Below are 21,762 nucleotides of genomic sequence, written 5' to 3'. Positions count from 1 at the left end.
ATCATTGAGCCAAGGTACACAAAGTCATGGACAACCTCCAGTTCATGCGCAGAGATTGTAATGCAGGGAGGTGAGTCCACATCCTGAACCATGACCTGTGTTTTCTTCAGGCTGATCGTCAGTCCAAAATCTTGGCAGGCCTTGCTAAAATGATCCATGAGCTGCTGGAGATCTTTGGCAGAGTGGGTAGTGACAGCTGCATCGTCGGCAAAGAGGAAGTCACACAGACATTTCAGCTGGACTTTGGACTTTGCTCTCAGTCTGGAGAGGTTGAAGAGCTTTCCATCTGATCTGGTCCTGAGATAGATGCCTTCTGTTGCAGTTCCAAAGGCATGCGTATACCAGATGCAAGGACTGGCAACTGGATGTGGGTCTCTTTTTGTCAAGTACTCCTTGGGGCATTTGGTGGGTCACTGTGAGATACAGGAAGCTGGACAAGATGGGCCTATGGTCTGATCCAGTGGGACCTTTATGTTCTTATGACTGCAGGAAGGTAATTGGTAATTGTGGCAAGGACTTGCCCCTCTCGTCTATGTGTGCCCCTTTTGCTCCTTAAATCAGACTCCAAATCCCCCAATCCACTTCCTGCATAACTGTGGCAGATCCAACACATGGATTTTCCACTATCCTTACAGTTTGGGCCTTAGTCCAGGGCCTCTGAGAGGAATTTTATCAGGGGGTACAAAGTTTTTTTTTGGGTTCCTTTGCAAAGAGGCAGTGGGTGAAATAGAAATAGAGGGTGAACAGAATAGGGGCAGAGAGGGGATGAAACAGGGTAGGGGGAGGGTAGAGACAACTAGAAAAATATTCCTTTGTAGATCTGCCTGGTAAACCTAGGTGAGTCCCAACAGAGTGTCATTTTAAAAGTCCCAGTGCTAAAAGGTTTGGGAACCACTGTCATAAGCCCAACCAGCAGGCAGCCCAATCTAACTAACAGTCCAATCCTGAGCTGCCTGGGGCGCCCAGGCTCAATGGCACCGAGGAGGGCTGCCGCCAGATCCTGCGCCTCCCAGGCTACTACTTTTGTCCCCTTCTCCCTGCAATGGAGCTACTCACTTTACTCAGTTTAGTGAAGGAAAAGGCACTTGTGTAGGGCCCAGAGCCCTACAGGAGTGCCTTCGATCCTGTGGAGCAGAGCTCAGTGGACCCACCTTCCTCCCTCCCCCTCCCCACATCACACATCCCCATCCTCTCTCCACCCCCGCTGGCCTCCCCGGAACATCTCCTCCCTGCCCCCGCCTACAATGCCAGGGCTTGGTGATCTGGGAGACCAAAGAGCCAAAGAAGCTGGCGACTGCTCTGACCTAGCCCAGCAACAGCCTTATGGCAGTGCTCAGCTACACTGAGCCCTGCTTCAGAGCCCAGGATTGGGCTCTGAGGCTGCAATCCTAACCACATTTTCCTGAGAGTAAGCCCCATTGAACAAATTAGGACTTACTTCTGAGTAGACCTGGTCAGGATTGTGCCCTAAATCCCAGTGCGGTAATTCAGTGTTGCCAGCACAGCTATCATTGTAACCCATGGGCAAATTTTGGCTGCAGGACACCTCCTGGTGTAAGGGAACCTCATCTCCTTGTGTCAGGGTAAGCCCCAGCAGCCGCTATGGCTCAACTTGGATCTGCGCCAGCTCAATCACTGATGTAAGTCTGCATTGACCTGGAAGGTGTATCAAGATTTGGCATGCACTGCCGCCCCCATTCCTACCACCTTCCTGTGCCTGATCCACCGTCCTCCCTGCCCCCATCACACCCCATTCTACCCACTTTCTGCCCTATTCAGTCCCCTGTCTACCTCCCTCCAACCCCGGGCACTTGCTTACATAAGAGCAGAGCCTGGGCACACCCCACCCCACAGGTGCCACCCTCTCAGTAACTCCACCTGCATCCATGAAAACCCTGAGGCAGTGCACTAATCATGGAGTGATGGCCGTACATCAGCCCAGTGTTGATCAGATGTTGGCCCAATGTCAGAGTGATGTCTCCCTGATGGCAGTGAGACATTGGCCCAGTGTGCAGAGAGCCAATCATGTCACCTAGTCTGCCCCAATGCCCATGGCTAGCGAAGTGTTGCCAGGAACAAATAAGCCAGTCATGCATTACAAAGGAAGTCCACAAAATGCCTGGCAGCACTTATCAGTATGATTCCAGCTGCTGGTCTGTGGGCTTGCTGATTTACTTGTTGCAGACAGATCCTTGTCACTTTGCAAACTCCATGACAGAAAATGAACTAGTGTAGCCAGACCTCACTGACTCTTGCTGCTTGGCTGTCTGTCAGATAACTTGCAAAGGGACAAGTTGGTTGGCAACCTTCAGTCTTGAAAGGCTATAGCAGGGGTGTCCAAAGTTTTTGGCAGGAGGGCCACATCGTCTCTCTGGCACTGTGTCCTGGGCCAGGGAAAAAAAGAATTAATTTACATTTAAAATTTGAATAAATTTACATAAATGTATATATTAAAGATGAACTTATATGATTGAATGAAGGTCTTGCAATAGCTCAAGGCCTATAAAAGGCTTTGCACAAAGCAAGGCTGGCCTTTCCTTTGCTGCCGCCACTGCATCACAGATGTGAAACAGCAAGCAGTGGAGGGAGCCCTCATCCCACAGCTCATGCAAGAGGTCAAACAGTCATCCTCATGCTGAGAGCAGTTGCATCAGGCCAGTGTGGGCTCCAGCAAATCTTCAGAGGGCCAGAGGCTCATTGAAGATTGGGGGCTCCCTGAGGGCCGCATTGGGAGTCATCAAGGGCCCCAGGGCAGGAGTTTGGGCACCCCTGCTCTAAGCCTACAGCACCCAATATTCCTGGGTGGTCTCCCATCCAAGTACTAACCAGGCCTGACCTTGCTTAGCTTCCAGGATCAGAAGAGATTGGGCATGTGCAGGATAACAGTTGCTGCAAGGGACAAGAGTCCTTGGGGAATCCAAGGATTAGAGGGAGAGTGGCTTTCCCAGATGGAGGGGCCATATGGTCTATTAGGAACCTGATATTTTGTCTTTTTATTCTCTGGTTGAAGAGGAGCCCCCTTTCTGTGGGAGTGGCCAAATCCTGGTGCCACACTGAACAACCAAGGTTTTGAATTATCCATATCAAAGGAGTTCAGTATGGAGACTTGCTCAATAGTGCAATTATGAGTACCTATGAATTAAAAGTTAGGTAATGAAGGTATAGTTACCAAGGTGGTGTTTTCTATATTGATGGTCTCCTCTTGGAGAGGCTAGGTATGGTAATGATACAGAAGAAGCAAGAGTTCAAGACCATATCTCAATACTGAAGCTTTGTGGTTTTATAAAGCAAGGGTTAGGAACTAGGATTACAGACAAGTATCAAGATGTATGAGAAGCTCTTAATCTGGTATTGTGACATGGTGTGAGATGAAGCCTGGATCAGAAATAATTCCAAATGAAAGTACTTCTTCACACAGCACATCTTTAGATTGTGAAATTGGTTGGTACATGACTTTAAGAAGGGCATTGGACAAATTAATGCAGCCAGGCTATCAGTGGCTAATTATGATTGCTTTGTGCTATCTCTGGATGCAGTGGTGGTATGACTCTGAATTCCAGTGTGCCTTTTTCTTTGGTCTTCCCTGCTACCAAAAAGGGCTGTTTTTGTTTAGGGGAATTATTTATACAGTCCCACTGGAACATTAGGACCTTAGGCTGGTTAACAAGATGACATAATGCAGAGAAATACCCTTCTGCTAAAAGAGGAAAGATAACTTTTCATAAAAGATTATGTTTTTATTACAAAAGAACAAAGGGCACATGGAGCAATGATAGGGATATGTTTCTTAGTCCTCTTAATAATTGAATATAGTGTACATACTTTTCAGGGTGGTAGAGTGTGAAGTGTGTTTGGTGCACCCAGGAGAAATCAGAAAAGGGAAGGGGGTTGTAGGGAAGGATTTGAGGAATCCCTGCTATGCCAATCCCAGCTGCTAGCTTAGATAAGGAAAGAAGGGGGAAAAGGGGGTGTTATAGAAGTGAAAGAGTTCAAGGCATAAGATTACCTGTCCTGTAGAGCAGTTGAAGGGAGAGAGAGAGAGAGAGAGAGTCCTGTGGAGTGGACACTTTGACACAACACAAGTGTGTTGGGCCTTGGGGGGAGAGAGAGAGAGAGTGGAAGACCTCTCTTATAAGGGCTGGGAGATAGTGCCTACATACTGAACTGGAAGGTAGCTTGATTGATGGCTGGGTGCTTAACTAAATGCTAGATGTTTGGAGTGGGGGAGAGAAAGAGTCCTGTGGAGTGGACATTTTGACACAAAACAAGTGTGTTTGGCCTTGGGGAGAGGGAGGGGGGAGAGTGTGTGTGGAGGACCTCTCTGGGAGAGAGCTCATAGGTAGCCTGATTGATGGTTGATGGCTGGGTAGGTGCTTATCTAAATGATGGGTGCTTGGAGTGCTGCTTTCATATGTACAAGTATCCCTGAAGTCTGAATGAGAATCAGGATGTATATATCAGTTATCAGCAAAATTCAATCAGGGGATCAATGACTGGCTTCCAGACTGTATGGAAAAAAATACAGGATGTAAATACAATGACTCAGATAAGGACTCCAAAATACAAGGCAGTTCAAGCTTGCATACATAATGTCGGAGATGCTCAAATGGTGATTAACTAAGACTTAAGTAAGGATTCCTTCCAGAATGTGTGACTATGGGGGGTGGGAGGTGGGGGGTTGTGTAAACCAACAATGAGCTTGTAAATTGACCAAAGTTATTGAAATGTGGCCAATATGCTGGGAGAACAGTTTAGCTTGCATGATATTAGAGTTCATAATAGAGCATAACCAGGTATAGAAAGAGAAAATCAAAACTAAAAGGCAAAAGGGGGATTTTCACATAACAAAAAAGTAGCTGGCAGGCCACTATGGAAACAATGCAGGACTAGATGGACTTTTGACTTGATTAAATTATTGACTTGATTAGACTGACTTTTTGACGCCCATGGGGTGGGGCAGGTTTTCTTATGTCCAGGAGTAGTTTTCTAATTGTGTTAAAAATCTGCAGTGTGATTAGGCTGTAGTGAGAGGTGGTAGTCTAGAGATGTAAAATTTCTAGGAATTTTGAAGCTTGGAAAAAATTGAAATTTTCAGGAAAAATTGAAAAAAAAATGCTACATTAGCACTTTTTTCTTTTCTTTTCCAGACTGAAAGTCATTCTGTTACTTTAGGAGCATAAAAAATGACTATGGACAATTTGATTTGGCATAAAATTATCAACAACTAGCATATTAAAAATATAGTGTATCCAAACAATTATTATAAACAGAATTTACATTTTAAATAATATTTATTTGTAATTGTAAAAATGGAGCAACAATCTCCTGAACTGTTTACAAGTTTATGTGGAACCGACAAAAAAACCTCCAGAAAACAATTTTTAAAAATCCAGAAGTAACAATTATTCATATTTCCTCTCCACAGTATAAAGTACCACCTCAGGGAGTCTTGGACTGAGCTAAGTAGGAGATGTATAACAAAGCTTGATGGCCTTGGGGCATATAAATAAAGATATGAAATGAACTTTTAGACTTCAATCCTATGCGCACTTTGCTAGGAGTAAATCCCATTGAACATAATTACTTCTGAGTATTTATGCATAAAATTGTACTGATAAAGAGGAAGTGAGGGGAAAACAGAAAAGCAATACAGATGAACAGCATAATCCTAGGCATGTCTACTCAAAAGTAAGTCCCATTGAATTCAGTGGGACTTAGGGCCCAATCCTATCCAACTTTCCAACACCAGCACATCTACAGTAGAGCCAGGTGTAAGGGAACAAACATTTCCCTATCTTGAGGAGGCTTCTGTGACTGCCCCTCCACTGCAGGATGCAGTGTATGCCCCATTGACATGGCTGCATCAGGGCCCAATCCTATCCAACTTTCCAGCACTGACACAGCCACAATGCAGCCCTGAGGTAAGGGAACAAACATTAGTTTGATTTGGGGAGGCCTCAGTGACTGCCCCCCCAACTGCAGAATTTAGTGCACTTCCTGTTGGCATTGCTGAATCAGCACTGGAAAGCTGGATTGAATTGGACCCTTGGGCTGCAATCCTATCCACACATTCCTGGGAGGAAACTCCATTGCCTATAATGGGACTTACTTCTGAGTAGACAGGCATAGGGTTGAGCTTTCAGTTCCATGAGAGTGTAAACACAGGATTGCAGCAGAAGCGGATTACAGAATGAATGCTGAATTACTGCTAAATGATAGGATGGAATTTAAGCAATTGAGGGCCCAATCCTATCCAACTTTCCAGCACTGGTGCAGCTGCAATGCAGCCCTGAGGTAAGGGAACAAATACCTTGAGGAGGCCTCTGTGACTGTCCCTCCACCACAGGATGCAGTGCAGGCCCCATTGGCACGGCTGTACAGACACTAGAAAATTGGATAGGATTGGGCTCTAAGTCCCATTACAGTCAATGGTGCTTGCTTCCAGGTCAGAGCCCAATCCTAGGCATGTCTACTCAGAAGTAACTCTCATTAGAGTCAATGGGGCTTACTCCCAGGAAAGTGTGGATAGGATTGCAGCCTTAGAGCCCAAGCCTAGGCATGTCTACTCAGAAGTAAGTCCCATTAGAGTCAATGGGGCTTACTCCCAGGAAAGTGTGGATGGGACAGCAGCCTAAAACACTCTCTCTCACACACACACAAGTTGTTAACGTTTGTGGTAACTTGTCTGAGAAGGGGGGAGCAGCGAAAGATGCCCCCCTCCTCAAAGACCCCTCGTTCAAGGCCAGCCTCTTGTGGTGAACTTGGAGGCGACCCCAACTGTGACCGCCACTCATCTGCTTCCTGAGGCTTCCTCGAGAGTAAGCTCCATTGAATTCAATGGAACTTACTTCTGGGTAGACGTGCCCAGGCTTGGGCTGGGGGAGACTCGAAGGAGAGATGCATGCCCCTTCCTTCGCAACTGGAGCCCGGGGGGGGCGCGCTGCTCCCCCCGTGCTCAGCTGGAGGCGGAGGCCGCCCCTCCCCTCCCGGCCTTGATAACGAAGCCGGCGAGGGAGGCGGCACAGACGCGGCCGAGGCCTCCGAGCGGAAGGATACAGGCGGAGTCAGCAGCCAGCCTATCGCTCGCGCGCTGGGCGGTGGGGCGCCCTTCCCCTCGGCGGGGCCGGCGCCGGTTTACGTAACGCCTCTCCGGGCAAATTCCGGCTCGGTCCCGCCGCCTGACTCGGGACGGGTCGCCAGAGGCCCCGGCAGGTAATTGCGACCTTGGGGGAGGCCGCGGCGGCGTTCGGCGGTGGGGCCTCTCCCCGCCTCGCCTCCTCCCACCCTCCCGGCAGAGCGAGGCCTGCCGCGCGGTGGGGCGCTGAACTGGACTGGCCGGGGCGGCCTGGCGTCTCTCTGGGCCTGAAGGCCGCGGAGGGAGCCGGCCGCCGCCAGAGCCCCGGCGAAGGGAGCTCCACGGAGGGGGCGAGCGAGGGGAGGGGGCGAGCTCCTCTGTCTGCGGGCGGCGCCAGGAAGCCGGGCGGCGGCGGTGTCTGGAGGCGACGCGGGGGGGGGGATGAGAGGGAAGTATCAACCTCTGGCCGGGTAGCCAGGACGTGTCCGCCTCGCAGCTCTGCGCCACTCGCGCCATGGCGGAGTCTCCCGAGCCGGGGAGGCCGGGCTCGGTCAAGGGCATCGCGGCATGCCTAGCCGCTCCGCTGGGGGCCTCCGGCGCCTTTCCTGGTCGTGCGCCTCTGATCGCGGCTCGAGAGCGTGTCTTCACTCCTCCAGTGCCGCCCCGGTGGGTTCGGGTGAGGGTTGGTGCTTCTCCCCCCCCCCCAGCCAGGGTTGCAGGCTTTGCACTGCAGTGCTGAACCGTAGGACGGTGGCGCGGCTCCAGAGGTTGCCAGCCCACTCCTCTTCACACTTTTCTGGGAGTAAGCCCTATTGACTTTAATGGGACTGACTCCTGAGTAGACATGCACAGGCTTGGGCTCTGAGAATGCAGTCCTCTCCACACTTTTCTGGGAGGAGGCCCCACTGCCTCTAGTGGGACTGACTTCTGAGGAGACAGGCAGAGGAGGGGCTCTGAGGCTGCAGTCCTCTCCACGCTTTCCTGGGAGGAAGCCCCATTGACTCTAATGGGACTGGCAGAAGTCAGGCAAAGTAGACAGGCATAGGATTGAGTTGGGGTGGCCCACCTGTGCTGACTTCGCTTGCCTTTTAGCAGGCCTTGCCCAGCTAGTGCCTGATGATGAGCTTGTGGAGGGGAATCACAAGCCTTTGGGCCTATCCTGTCCAACTTTCCTGCTCCAGCGTAGGCATGATGCAGCCACATGTTCCCATGCCTTGAGAAGGCCTTAGTGACTTGCTCCTCCACCACAGGATGCAGCACACAGCCCATTGGCACAACTGGTCCAGCACTGGAAAATTAGATAGGATTGGGCCCCAGATGAGGAACACAGATCTGTGTGAAATGGTTTGATGGGTTTGATACAGTATTGGTTTACATCAGTGGTTCCCAACTTTTAGTGTCCTGCAGACCACTGAGGCAAGAATTGAAATTGTCATGAACCGTGTGCAACCCCCCACTCTCTGCAAACACCAAAATAGAAATAAATACTCTTTAATTATTAATTTATTAGAGATGTATTAGATTTATTATTTACAGAGAAGATGCTGTTGTCTGCTGAGGCTGTAGGTGATCCATTCTTTGCCTTCTTTGGTGGTACGTGAGGGAGCATCTCCTGAGTGAGCACTGCCACATGGACTACCAGAGATGATGGGAAATAGACTGCCCATGCCCTCTCTGGTGGTCCATGGGAGAATGCTCACTTGGTGAGACTCTGGAAGTTATCAAAAGTGATCTTGCTTCTAATGAAGGTCTAGCAGACCATGTGGACTGGAAGCCAGTGATTTACATACTGCTTCTGTACCAGTGTGCTCAGCACTATTTAGAGATCTAATTTGCATTATAAGTGTGAGTTTAATACATAAATCAAAAGTATGCATATGGTTAATGTTGTCTCTTGTTTCACCTCTTTGTTTTTGGGGTTGCTCTGGAAGTTGACTGAAAAATTGAATAGCCACTTGGGTCTCAAACTCTAGTTCAGGAAAGTTTTTACTTTGATAATTTCAACCAGAGCACAGAGTTTTGTAGCATTTTAAAGACCCATTTAATTCAACATAAGCCATTGCTGATGTCTCTGCTGAAACTGGGTAGTCTTTAAGGTGCTACAAGACTTGCTGTAATGAATTAATATGCCTACCTCTCTTGAAAATGTTTAGTTAGAATCCTGTTTTTACAAACTGCAGGCATGTCAACCTAAGTGGGTGTTTAATGCAGCTTTGCAAACAAGTCCACAAATGGTTTAGTAGTCTGTCTAGATCAGTATTCCCCAGTCTGGTGGTTGTGACCCCCCCCCCCAGTGTTTGCAGTTTTGTTTGGGATGCTACCCCCTTAAGGAGGGGACCTGTAGGTGCCATTAGTACAGCACTTCTGGGTTCTTGCTGCTACTGAATGCATATAAGTAAAAACTGTTCTTTCTTTAATATTACCCATGTTTGTTGGCAGCAAGAACCTGGAAGTACCATATTAAAAGCGCCTACAGATTCCTGATTGGGTTGCTACCCTCCTTAAAGGGGTAACCCCCTGAAGAAAGGTTTGGAACCACTTGTCTAGATAAGCTTTATAATTTGTGGCTAGGGTGGCTTCTATCAACCTGCAACATAACCTACCCCTCCACAGTTTTACTGCCCTCTGCAGTATGCCCTCTGCATGTGCCCTCTGTGAATGTGAGGGAAGGCCTCACTCACTTGCCCACCATCTCTGTTGTTCTCCTTGTAGGGGGAGGGTGAGCAAATAAGCATACCTTCCTCCTAGATAGGGATGTCCCCTTGCTTTTCCTTAACTTTAGTAGTTTCTGCCCAACACTGCATCTGTGCAACAGGGATCAAATATGTATACCTGTGGGCTGGGAGAAATGGGTTAATGGGAGCCTGGTACACAGTCTCCGTCTGTACCCTTCCACATGACTATTTCAGGTCAGTTCATGGTAAGACTGAAGGATGCCAATTATGATGTCCCTGTTTTGGCACATCAGTGGCTTAATGAAGTTGGGCACTGTTCCTGAATTACAAATTATAGAGCCAAGTTATTGGTATGCTTTGAAACAAGCAGAATCTGAACAAAAGGGCAATTCTGGTCTTAAGTTGTTGGAAATGTACACTGCAAAATCTAATGGTACTACTTTAAGTCCAAAGTTTGTTTGTTTGTGGTGGAGCAGGTTTAGCATGCATTTGGAGTATAGCTTGCAATGTTGAGAAGACCTCAGGGACTGCTCTGCAAAGGATGGTGATAGAGCTTGTGTGGATCTAATGTTTTTCTTGCTGATGTTTCAAGGAGGAATTCTTTTTCTTCTTTTTCCTGCTTTCAGTGTCTAAAAGTGGTTGGTTTGTCCATATGCCTATTTACCAGAAGTGATTAGAGAGTGCCCTGGTCATTCTCACCCTTGGCTCCAGCCTTTACCTACAGTGTAAAGAAGCAAATGACTGCCAACAGATTACTTGTTCTAGGTCTAAGTTTTACAATCTGTTTGCCTGTCCCCCATGCCACCCGGTGCCCTCCATGGATACCCTGATACTGTGGATGCCTGTCCCCCATGCCACCCACAGGATTCAAACTTACTGGGGGAAAGGGACAAAATTCTTATTTAAACTAGGCTGCTGTGAGCTTGCAGCAGCTTGGTCTCTTCTAAAAAAGTAGCAGGATGTTAACAGAAGTGGACCTTAATGGCTTCCTCTTAACCTCCTGTTAGCCTTTTTTCTAAAGGGCCAGGCTGTCTGGAGGCAGCCTTCCAAGAAATTTTTGGCTGGGGTAAGTTCTTGAAGAACTTAATGGGATCCCCCCCCCCCAAGCCCAGTAGGTCCTTGAAGCTCTTACCCAGCCAAAAAAATTTTTAAAGCAGAAGATTGTTAAGAAGATCTTCTGCTTTAAAGGGAGCTTGGCAAAAATGTCCCTTTTAAAACAGAAGATTCTAGCAATCTTCTGCTTTAATGGGACCTGGGAAGTTATTAGAGAAGCTAAAGGGGGATCAGGGGATCAGTACCCCCAGTCCAATAGCTTCTCTAAGAATCTACCACAGCAGGAAGGTCCCTTAAAAGCAGAATATCCTAGCAATCTTCTTTAAAGGGACCTGGGGTAAGACAAGAATTAGCTTGTCTCTTTAAAGCAGAAGATTGCTAGGATTTTTTGCTGGGCTAACTTCCCTTTAAAGCAGAAGATCTTGGCAATCTTGTGCTTTAAAAAACCTTTTTGACTGGGTAAGAGCTTTAATGAGCTCATGGGGGGGGGGTGTAGAGCCCCTCTCCCTCCAGGAGTCTATCAGGTCCTTTAAGAACCTAACCAAAAACTTCCTTGAAGGAGAAGCTAGCTGGAGGTTAAGAGGAAGCAGTTAAGGTCCACTTCCTGTTACCCTCTGGCTAGTTGTTGGCTAGTTGTTTAGAAGAGATCAGGCTGGCAGGAGGTAGCCTGAAGGTCACTGTGAGCTGCAGTAAGTTTGAATCTGGGGAGGGGGGTGTCCTGCATCCATGCATAAGTGAAACTGTGGATACAGAATCTTCAGGGCACACCTGTACTTCACATGTTTAGGTATTCTGAGAACTAAGTTTACAGAGGCAATCCATCCCCAGTGCCTAATTTACAATGCAGAATGGTTAAAAGTAGGAAGCAGAATTTTGACCAAGCTGCTACCACACCAGCTAGGGACTGAACCAATTCCACATGTGCCATTTAAAGCATTTTTGAGCAAGACAGAAACATTGTGTTTAATTTGTGTGTACTGGGGTTTTAACAAATGATTAGCTATGTAGTAAAGGTGGACTTGTAGTCACTTACAGCTTTTGATCACATGCATTTTGAACAGATGCATTTCATTTGAAACAAAATCTTAAGTTACTTTGTGAACTTTTAGTTGAAAAGTGGTATAATACTGTTAATAATAATAATTAATAATACTCCTCTGTTCATTGATTGCATATAGTACCTCCCACATTCTAAAATACTTATTTAGTCAACATTAACAGGAACTACTTGGGTCTGTTTTACTTATGGCTATTTTGCCACAAATGCTTTCTTCACTGTCACCTTCTGTGGTGTACATGACAAGGATGGAAGAAAGGATTTTTTTATTTTGACAGGGCATTTCTTATTATACACTGCTTTGAGCTTCAGAAAAGTGATATAGAAATTTTTAAATATATGCATGCCTCTGCTATTATATAAATGCCCCTTTGATAGGAAAAAATACCACTGTTGAAACTGATAGGTGTTTTCCCCATGTTAGTGTCACTGAAGAACACAGTATGGGGACAGTGAGGTATATAACCTAATTATCAGTGGATTTTTCACCTGTGGTTTTATCTCAACAGGAATGAAGTTGGCCATTTAAATTAAGATAAACATCCCTTTAGGCAATGGTTAATGGCTTAAAATATCATGGTAGTGTGGCAGGCAATCTCAGGGGCATTGAACAGCTTCCTTTCAGCTGGGAGGCAGACTCCTCCCTTCCCCCTGGAGCAGGAAGGACTGTTTTCACTTTGCATTCTTTTCTGCTCCAGGGGAAAGGGAATGGCCAGCCTCCCAGTGGAAAAAAGCTGTTCTAAGTCTTGGGGGGTGGAAATTGATCAACCTGTAGTAGTGAACCAGTAAAGCAGATCTTAACTTAGTAAGCCTGTGACCAGTGTTCTAATGAAATTGTGTCCAAGTGTTGATGGATAGCAGACTAGCAATACTAGTCTTCTAGTATTCGGGTTAGCTAAATTAAGTGTTTTCCCCTGTGCTGGGGGTGGGGAGTGTAGTGTCTCTTAAAATGAAGAGAAACTTAACTGTGGAAATGTATAAACTGCAGTAGGGGAGACTCTCAAGTGATCAGTAAAAAGCATGTGGTTTGAATTTTGGTGGGGCTCAGATTTGAATAGGCTTGGAATACCAAAGGACATGTAAATTTTAAAAAGCATATGTAGAGTGCCTTTCTCCCTAATTGTGAATTTATATTGGGCAAAAGACTTACAAACAATGAAATGGCATAAGAGCTAATTTCTACTTCCCTTATCTCTGCCTCTGATGAAATAGCTTAGTCCTTATTTTTTTCAGTTTTTTGCTTCTTACTGATTATCAACAATGACTGTCAACCTTACCAAGGAAAAAAAGATTGGTGTGAAATAAGATCAAACCCAAGATCAAATAGGGTGAGCAATTGCATGTCACAGGTTTAAAGTTTTTGGCAATTTTGAAGCCATGGAACTGTTTTTAAAAAATAAGCCCTTTTTGAGAGACTTGAAATGCAACCAATATTTACTAATGCTGAACTTGGGATACTTCTGTAATACTGAAGTATAAATGACTTAGTTTAAGTTTAAAATATATCCAGTATGAGAGCGAGAAAGCTGCAAGCTATGACACTTAACTGTATTATATTTTGTCAGTTGGGAAAATAGGAATAAACTATCAGACTTGTTATATGCAACTTTACTTTCTTAAATATTTATAATACATCTAGGTGTTAAAAACCGTATATAGACTTTGGCATTATTATGTGGTAACGGAACAGATTTGTTTTTAGAGAGCTCAGTAAGTAGACAAAGTAACAAAAATCAGCAATAAATTTGGATATTCAGTTAAATTTTTTATAACATTTGATCTTTTCATCTGCATGCTAAAGTTGCAGTTCTGTGTTCATGTACCTGATGTAAACATTTTGAATTCATTTGACTTTTGAGCAAGCATGTATTGGATTCATCTGCAAGTTTTATAGACACTGCATAGACAAAGCTAGTGGTTCTAAATCCTTATTTATATTGTGCTGCATTTTGGTTAAATATCTTCAAAATATTGGTACAATCGAAAACAGAATGGATTAGGTTTTAAACTTTCACTTTCTTTTTGAGCTTCATGGACTTCAAAAAATGGATGGCATGCATGAACTGAAATAACCTTTTCAACTCCTGTGTATTATGCTTCCTTAATTGCATGTTTGTGTTTGAACATTTATCCATCTTTCACTGGATGCATCTAATGAAGTGGGCTGTAGTTCTTGAAAGCATGTATGTCAAATTTTAATTGTTAAGATGCCATAGGATTTTGTTTTTGCTTGATGTAGAAAATGGAGGAAACCTAGGCAAGCAAGAGGTGTCAGAAGCTGTGTAGCACTAAGTTGTTGCCATCCTGTTGCAGGAGCAATATCCTTGGCAGACTCCCAGATTGCATTCTTACACCAAATGCCTGGAGATGTTTTGTATTCTGTAACATTTGAAGATCTTTTGTAACTTTTTTGAAGATCAAGTTCCAGGAGTGTTGCTGGTTTAGTAACCTAGTCATATTTGGTAGCAATATAATCATTAACATGGTGTTTTTATTCTGGTGTTGAAAATTTGCAATAGTGATTGTAACTTTTCAAAAACATTTCTTTGAAAAAGTTACATTTAGTCTATAAAGGAAAGAAGCACTTAAATATTTCCAGTGTTTCTCTTTCAGAAGCTTTTCACTCTTTTTAATAGGCACTGCTAGTTGCCACCAGTTGTTCTTTTTAGGTGAAGTATGGGAGCAGTTGTCATTTGAGTTTATACAACCCTGCAGCTGTCTTTTTCTTTCAGAATGCTGACTACAAGTTATTATATTTCTGTGATGCATTTTAAAATCTCGAAAGTGATATACAAAAAATAAAACTGTGAATGATGAAATACAGTATTAAAAAAAAAGCCACAAGGAAACCCTCCTGTTAAAAACAGTCAGTTAAATTAAGCAAATACTAGGCAAAACAGCATGTTTCAAGCTTGTTTAAAACTAGTCAAGATTGGGGACCTGCTATATTTCCTTGGAGATAATTTCATATCTGTAGCACCCTCAGTGAAAAAGCTCTGTCTGTGGAACTAACCAGTGAATGTGTGTGTGTGTATATTGTGAACTAGAGAACAGGGCCTGAGATGCAGATCTTAATGCTTAGGTAGATTCTTATGAAGAAAGTTTTTTTGATTTCCAGACATGCTCTCTGAAAGTATCCTAAGAGCTGCATTGAGCATGCTCAGTTTGTGTTTGAAATCTTTAAAGAGTTATGTTTGTGTTGGAAATTGCCTAATGACCAGAAAGCTCTGATACAGTGCCAGTTTGCCTGTGAGCAATGTCTACTTGCCTGAGACATGCAGGTCAGTAGCTACTGTATGTGCAAGCCTGGTTTAGTGCTGCCTTATAGTGAATTATGTGGCTTCCCCAGTGCTGTCTATTCTTGATAGGCAGTAACTGACTAAAATTGCAAGCAGAAATATTGCCTTACTATTGAGATCCCTTTAACTTGGCATTTCTCAAATGGTGGGTTGGGACCTGCTAGGTGGGTTGCTTAGCACCTAACTCAGCTGCCATTGAAATCAGAGCTGAAAATAAAAGGTACAGAGCTGCTAGGCAGGGTGGGTTCCTGTTGGGAGAGGGGCATGGTACTTTGGATTAAAGGATCCAAGGAAGGAAGGATCAAAGACTGAATTGTGCTTTAACTTCCAAGCTGGAATGTTTGAATTCTGAGTTACGCAAAATAACACCACAAGTATGCTGTGTAAGGGGATCTTTGGTAGATTAGGTTTAGGTTTGAAGCCTAAATTGATGTTACATTCATCCATGACATTACTTCCATGTTAATGATATAACTTCTGGTGGGTCCTGACAGATTGTAATTCTGCAAGTAGGTCCTGGTGCTAAAAGTTTGAGAGCCACTGCTTTAACTGATTATACCAGGACTTTCTTGGGTTTCTGACCCCTTCTTAAAAAGCAAGGTCTTCATATTGCTAGATTTCCTTTTTCCTGTTATTACACTTGTGTAGCAGTGCAGATAAGATTGTATTTGGCAGAGCTCTACCACTTCCCATTTTCTATTTTCTCCAGCCATTCACTTTTATAGGCATGTAGGGAGCAGAAGGGGCAGAAGACAAAGTTGGGGGAATCCAGATTGGGGAATCCAGCAAGAGGTGCCTTCTCAGTGAAGTGTGGTACAAGTTGCCGCAAATCCAGCCACACGAACTCCTGCCATGTGTTCTGCAGCTGTCCTTCTCCCTCTCTGTTGAGAAATGGAAAGAACAGCTGCAGCGTGCATGGTTTGGCACTTGGTCAGCTGCTGGATTTTGGGGGACAGCAGCCCTATTAGGTGCTCTTAGTGTCTTTCAGCCTTAACCTGAAAATACCATCTCCATACTTATCAGTATTAATCTACAAATACTGAAAGTCAAGCAGGTTGCCGCTGCTGGGAGCCTAGCAGTTGTCTATGTGCTGAACAGAGGTGCGAAATTTTGAAGTTGTAGGCTGGGAAAAATAGTTTGATGCCTTTTTTAAAAAACAAATTTTAGGAAAACAGGAAATCTATGGAAATTTTTTATCAGAACTAACCTTGACTTCTTAAAGAACATAAAATGCATTATCTAGAATTTGGCTGAAAAATTTTATTTAGTATATTTAAAAAAATGAATGTCCATGCCTTTAGTTTTATTTGAATAATAATTACAAATATAGCCAGTATTGGAGATGGAGTAGTCCAAAGTTACTGTAGATACTCGGGTATAGTACCTTAAATTTTTGCCAAGTAATCAAGCTCCAATTCTCACTTCGCCTTATCTCCAATCAGAGGGCAGAGCCTTTCAACTCTAAACAGGTCCTTTCTCTGCTAAGCTTAGGCAGGCAGCTGGTTAGTTGCTATAGTTACTTTACTGGGACATTTCAGCCAAAGTTAACCTTTTATTCCCCTCTGTTCCCTTTTGCTGCTGCAACCCGATTCCCTTTTGCAAAGGCTTTGCATTTGGCAGAGGTATTTTTTTTCAACACCAGGATGGGATCCCCTTTCCATTTGAAGCAACAATTCCCAGGCTACAATTCAATGCAGCATTACTTAAAAATAACACCCATGGAAAGCAGTGGGTCTGCTTCTGAGTAAAAAGGATTGCAAATATATGCAGCTGCATCTCTCTGCTGTGAATTGAATTGCACACTCTCAGTTATGTGTTATGGGTTGTATGTTGTATATAGAGCTTCTGGCTTAACATACCAGACACCTTAAAGGTGGATTTGATTCATGGTTCTCCTGCAGTGGTTGCCAACCTTTTTCACTTGCATATCCCTTGGCAATAATAAATTGTACCCTTCATATTAGCAAAATGTTTGTAATAATACAAGCCCTCATCTCCTCTCTATGAAAACCCAGAGTTCATGTATTCATCACAGTGTTTTCTCTTTTTATCTGTTTGAGGAACAGAAGACTCTGCCTTTGCACTGTTTTGCACCAGAAGTGTGCTGAGAAATTCTGGGTGATTGATCACTTTCCATATTATGTTTCAGCTTTTTTACTGTGCTGGTTTTCAATCACTGGTTCATACATGAATTGATGTCCAAAAAGTAGCTGTTGGTGGGGCTTTCAAAGCCAACTAGCTACCTCCCTTCCTGCCTTGCTGGTCCTTGCAAGGCATTCTGGAGCATGACCTGCCTTTTTCTACCATTATTCCATTCTTTTTCAAGTACCCCTAAAGGTCCTGTTGAGTGTCCCTGGGAGTACATGAATACCAGGTTGGGAACCACTGATTAACTGGTATGTTGTTTACAGTGCACTTACTCTGATAGCGTCTACAAAAAGGTTGTGAAGACCAGAATTTAAAAAGAATAAAAATGTATCTTATGATCTTTTTACTATGTTTTTAATAAATTAGAGACTACAGTTCTTAGGTAACAATTAGTGGTAGGTTATTTTTCAGGATCTGGCCTCAGGTAAAAACAGACAAAATTATAGTCAGACACCCCCCTAAATTTAACCCCAACTTATCCAAGGGTCATAGAAAATTCCATGATTGTTGGCTCAAAACCTGCCCTTGACTTATCTGTGGGGTCGACTTATAGGCAAGTATCTACGGTACCTTTGTTCTTGCACCACAGTATAAACATTGGCTAAGAAAATATCTTGGAAATAGAAGCCTTCAACATTGTTGTCAATGAGTGCTATTAATTATCTTGACTTAAACCATCTACTAAGTATGGAGAGAAATGTCAGCATTATCCAGAAATTCATAAAATCACATAGAATGCATGTACCAAACAATGCAGAGACCTGCAACATCCATTTGTCAGGTGCAACTGTGGGATTGACATCACATCCAACAATTCTTCTTTCAGATGGTTTCTGACTTCTGTAAGGAATTAGAATCTGCCTCCAACCTAAGAGACTAGTGTTAAAAGCTGTCAATAAAACTTTATATTGAGGGCCTTGTATATTTCCAAATGTAGGTAACATGTTGCAGGAGATGGGGGTGTGTGCTGAAATAGGTGAGACAATTTGAGAGTTGTAATTACCTGCAGTGTATAGGAATTGTTAATTGTCTTAAAAGTTTTGGTGGTCTTGCCTATTAGAAAACACTATGAAGGTATAGCAGGCAGTTGAGAGATGTGGAAAAGGATAGGAGCAGTATGTGTGGCAGAGCAGCTATTGGCTTCTGACTGTGCTTCTGTATTAAGGAGGGGAAAAGGATGACTGGACATCTAAATACCTTCTCATGATTCTTAGTTTGTAAGCACAACAGGGTAGCCGGGCAGCTGTTCACCTATGCATGATTGTTCTTCTGTTAGAACAGTGATTTTCAACTTATTTTCATCTCACAGCGCACTGACAAGGCACTAAAATTGTCAAGGCACAGCATCAGTTTTTCACAATTGACAAGGCACACTGCACTGACAGGAGGGGCCCACATTCCCCAGTGGCCCTACTAACAAATGATCCTCCCCCAATCTCCTGCAGCACATCTGCAGACACTGTGGTATGCTAGTGTGGCACAGCAGTTGAAAATGACTGTGTTAGAGGAGCAAAGGAAAAAACGGATAGCAAGGAGTTGTGCATGAATCTGTGTTCCTTTAGTCTTAGAGCTACAGTTTTGGGGCTCACTCTTCAGCCTTCAGTAGTGATCTTTATCACAAGCCTGTATTCTAGAGAGCTTTAGCTTAGGGCTATTTCTCTGTACCTTGTGGAAGGAAAAAACAACCTGGCACATACTTTGTAAGAGCTGCTGACTTTTTGAGAATGGTGATTCCTCTGGTCATCTGTGTGCAACCATTAAATCTCAATAGCCACTCATTAAATCTCAATAACCAGTCAGCTGTGTGCTAGTCTGCACATGAGTACCTTGAAGCTTGAATTGATAGCTAGTCAAAAGCTTGTGTTCTGCCTCTTTGGGCATCATTATGTCATTTTCCCTTATAACACAAATGCTTGAATTACTGAATGTCATGCTGCATGTACAGCATGTCATGTTGCAAAGAGTTGCAATAATTTATCATCAAATAAACAAATCAAACAGTTTTTTAGGGTGATTTAAAAGGTAACTATCAAATGTATCATTTAATTGGGGCAACTACAGAAAATACTTTGACAATATCTATGAGAAAAATTTTAGACCAAAGTTTCTCTTTTTTAATGGCAGAAAAAAATTTTATATGCCAGTTTTTTTCCCGCAAACATGTTTGTGAGCAGAGCAGCTGCTAAATAACAAAAAACAATGATAAAATAGTAGCATCAGTACTTGGCAAAACGGCATCAATATCAAAGTGCATTGACAATTGCATTCAAAACATCTCAGCAAAAAAGTCGTTTAGATGAATAATGCTAACAAAATTATTGTTATTGTGTAGCATCTCTGCCATCCTTCCTCCATCTGCCATCCTTCCTCCAAGGAGCTTAGGACACAGTGCAACCTACTCCGCACTCCCCATCGTCCTCAACAACCTTGTTACATAGTTTAGGCTACACTGAGAAAATGACAGGGTGTGACCAGTGTTCCTCTGCTTGTCTTCCGCCATACCATTTTGCATGGTCTGCCTATTGGAAGTGCCACTGGAAGTTACATCATCGCCAGTTACTTCCAAATTGGGAGGCCAAATGTGACACTATAAATAAGAGGCTCAGAGCAGACTGAAACAAATCAGTTTGGTGCTGAGTCCTAACATGACAAGATTTGTTTTCAGTATCACAAACTGATTTTGATTTTGTTAACCTCTCCAAGTGAGTAAGGTAATGATTAAATGAAAACGTATCCAAATGTTCTCAAAATGATAGGATAGCACACAGGCAATAGGAATTTAACAGTGATGTTTGGATAACTAGGAGGAATACGTTTCTAATACTATTCTTATACTTCTCAATATTTCATAAAAACATAAGAGCTCTGCTGGATCAGGCCAAAGGCCCATCTAGTCCAGCTTCCTGTATCTCACAGTGTCATTTGACAAGTTGCATCTTTTAGTCAGAAGATGCACAAAGATTTCAGATCCATTTCTCTGGGAATGAGTAGCTTTATTATAGTAGAGAAATTGAAATCAATAGTTAGGTTTTTGTTAGTAGGGTAACATAGCTTAATGAATCAACATAGCAGGTCAGGAGAAAAATATGCTTTCAGGGGTCTGTAAAAAGCTCTAAGTGATTCAAAATTGTAAACTGTTCAGTTATTCCAAAGAGGGCAATACTTTGCTGGTTTGCTTGTCTTGCATGGGTAGTTATGGATCATTAGTATTTTTCAGGCCAAAGGTGTTCAACAGAAACAAGCCAGAGAAATGCTCAGGAAACTGATGAAATTAACTATTCCAGTTGAGAGGAATGAAGAATGTTGGGGCCCCAAGGGATATTACAGAGAAGTTTATTTTTTAAAAGGAACTAGATAGTTTGGATCAACCCCTAGAAACTTGAAGCCCTACTGGATCAGGCCAAGGATTGATTGTGTTTTCAACAGTGATCAACTGGATGCTTTGAGGGAGCTCATTTCAAGACACAAAGGAAATGGCTCTTGATCCTTGTTACCTCCCCTCCATTAGTACAGTATTTGTGGCACATGGCCTCTGAAGCTGGAGATTCCATGTAACTGTCATCGCCAATAGCGGCTGATAGCTATGCTTCATAAATTTTCATAATTTCCTTTTAAGTTGTGTAAGCTAGTGGTTACTGTCCCATCCTGTGGCAGTGAAGATCATAAAGTACAGGTGTGATTTCAGTATCTGCATATTTAACTTCCTGTGGATGCCAGCTGATACCAGGATTGCCATTTAAATGCCTTAAAGGGGGGGGGAAGGTGTGTTTGTAGTCTTTCCTTCATGCAGTCAAACTGCATGGTTTCTGAGCCTCTTGGCTAAAAATAGCATTAATGACTCACTTCTAGGTTGCAGGGAGGTTCCTGGCTCCTCCCAAGGTTGCCTCAGATTTGGAGATGTGGCTACTAGATGTTACACAGTACTCAAAAAGGAACCACAGCATATCTTTGTGTAAAAAGACATGATACTGGCCATATTATTTTCAAAGTCTTTTTAATAATCTCAGATATGGAATTTGACTTTCACTGCCACAACCAGTGCTTTTTTTTGCATCTGTCTTCCACAACCCAAGATTACTTTCCTGTTTCACACGTTCCTTGAAATACACTCAGTCTTCTTGCTCTACAACTGCTAAGATTTCTCGGGAGCTTTTGGTGAGGACATTTGTCCAAAAATATTCCAACATACAATGTCTACTGGACCATCCATATCCTTATGTATGTTGATGCTCTCCAAGGACTCCAAAAGGTGCTTGAAGCCAGATTTCCCTTTTACAGAAGCTATGCTAACATTCTCATTAAGTTGTATTCTTCAGTGTATTCTGTCTTGAATAACTGCTTTTCATGAATTAACCCAGGATAAACATTAAGGCTAGCTCAGTTTGACAATTCAGGTCATCATGGTGACTCAATCTGTTCCCGGTTTCTAAGAAATGGCAGCAAGACTGCAGCTAA

The 21,762-nt window shown here is 43.6% G+C and overlaps 1 protein-coding gene across 3 annotated transcripts in view; it reads left to right on the top strand.

Moving 5' to 3' along the window:
* The first annotated feature begins 7,106 nt into the window (after nucleotides 1-7,106).
* Nucleotides 7,107-21,762, top strand: part of KIAA0232 (KIAA0232 ortholog) — a 56,718-nt gene continuing 42,062 nt past the window's right edge. For 2 of the 3 annotated variants that reach the window (XM_066623981.1, XM_066623979.1), the window contains exon 1: nucleotides 7,107-7,212. The gene's annotated coding sequence lies outside the window, so the exon portion shown is untranslated. Of the gene's footprint in view, nucleotides 7,213-13,127; nucleotides 13,189-21,762 lie in introns of those variants that run through there. The other variant, XM_066623980.1, reaches the window with a different exon arrangement.

The sequence above is a fragment of the Tiliqua scincoides genome, chromosome 4, assembly GCF_035046505.1.
Source record: "Tiliqua scincoides isolate rTilSci1 chromosome 4, rTilSci1.hap2, whole genome shotgun sequence".
Taxonomy (NCBI): Eukaryota; Metazoa; Chordata; class Lepidosauria; order Squamata; family Scincidae; genus Tiliqua; species Tiliqua scincoides.
This window is presented reverse-complemented; position numbering and strand designations above follow the sequence as displayed.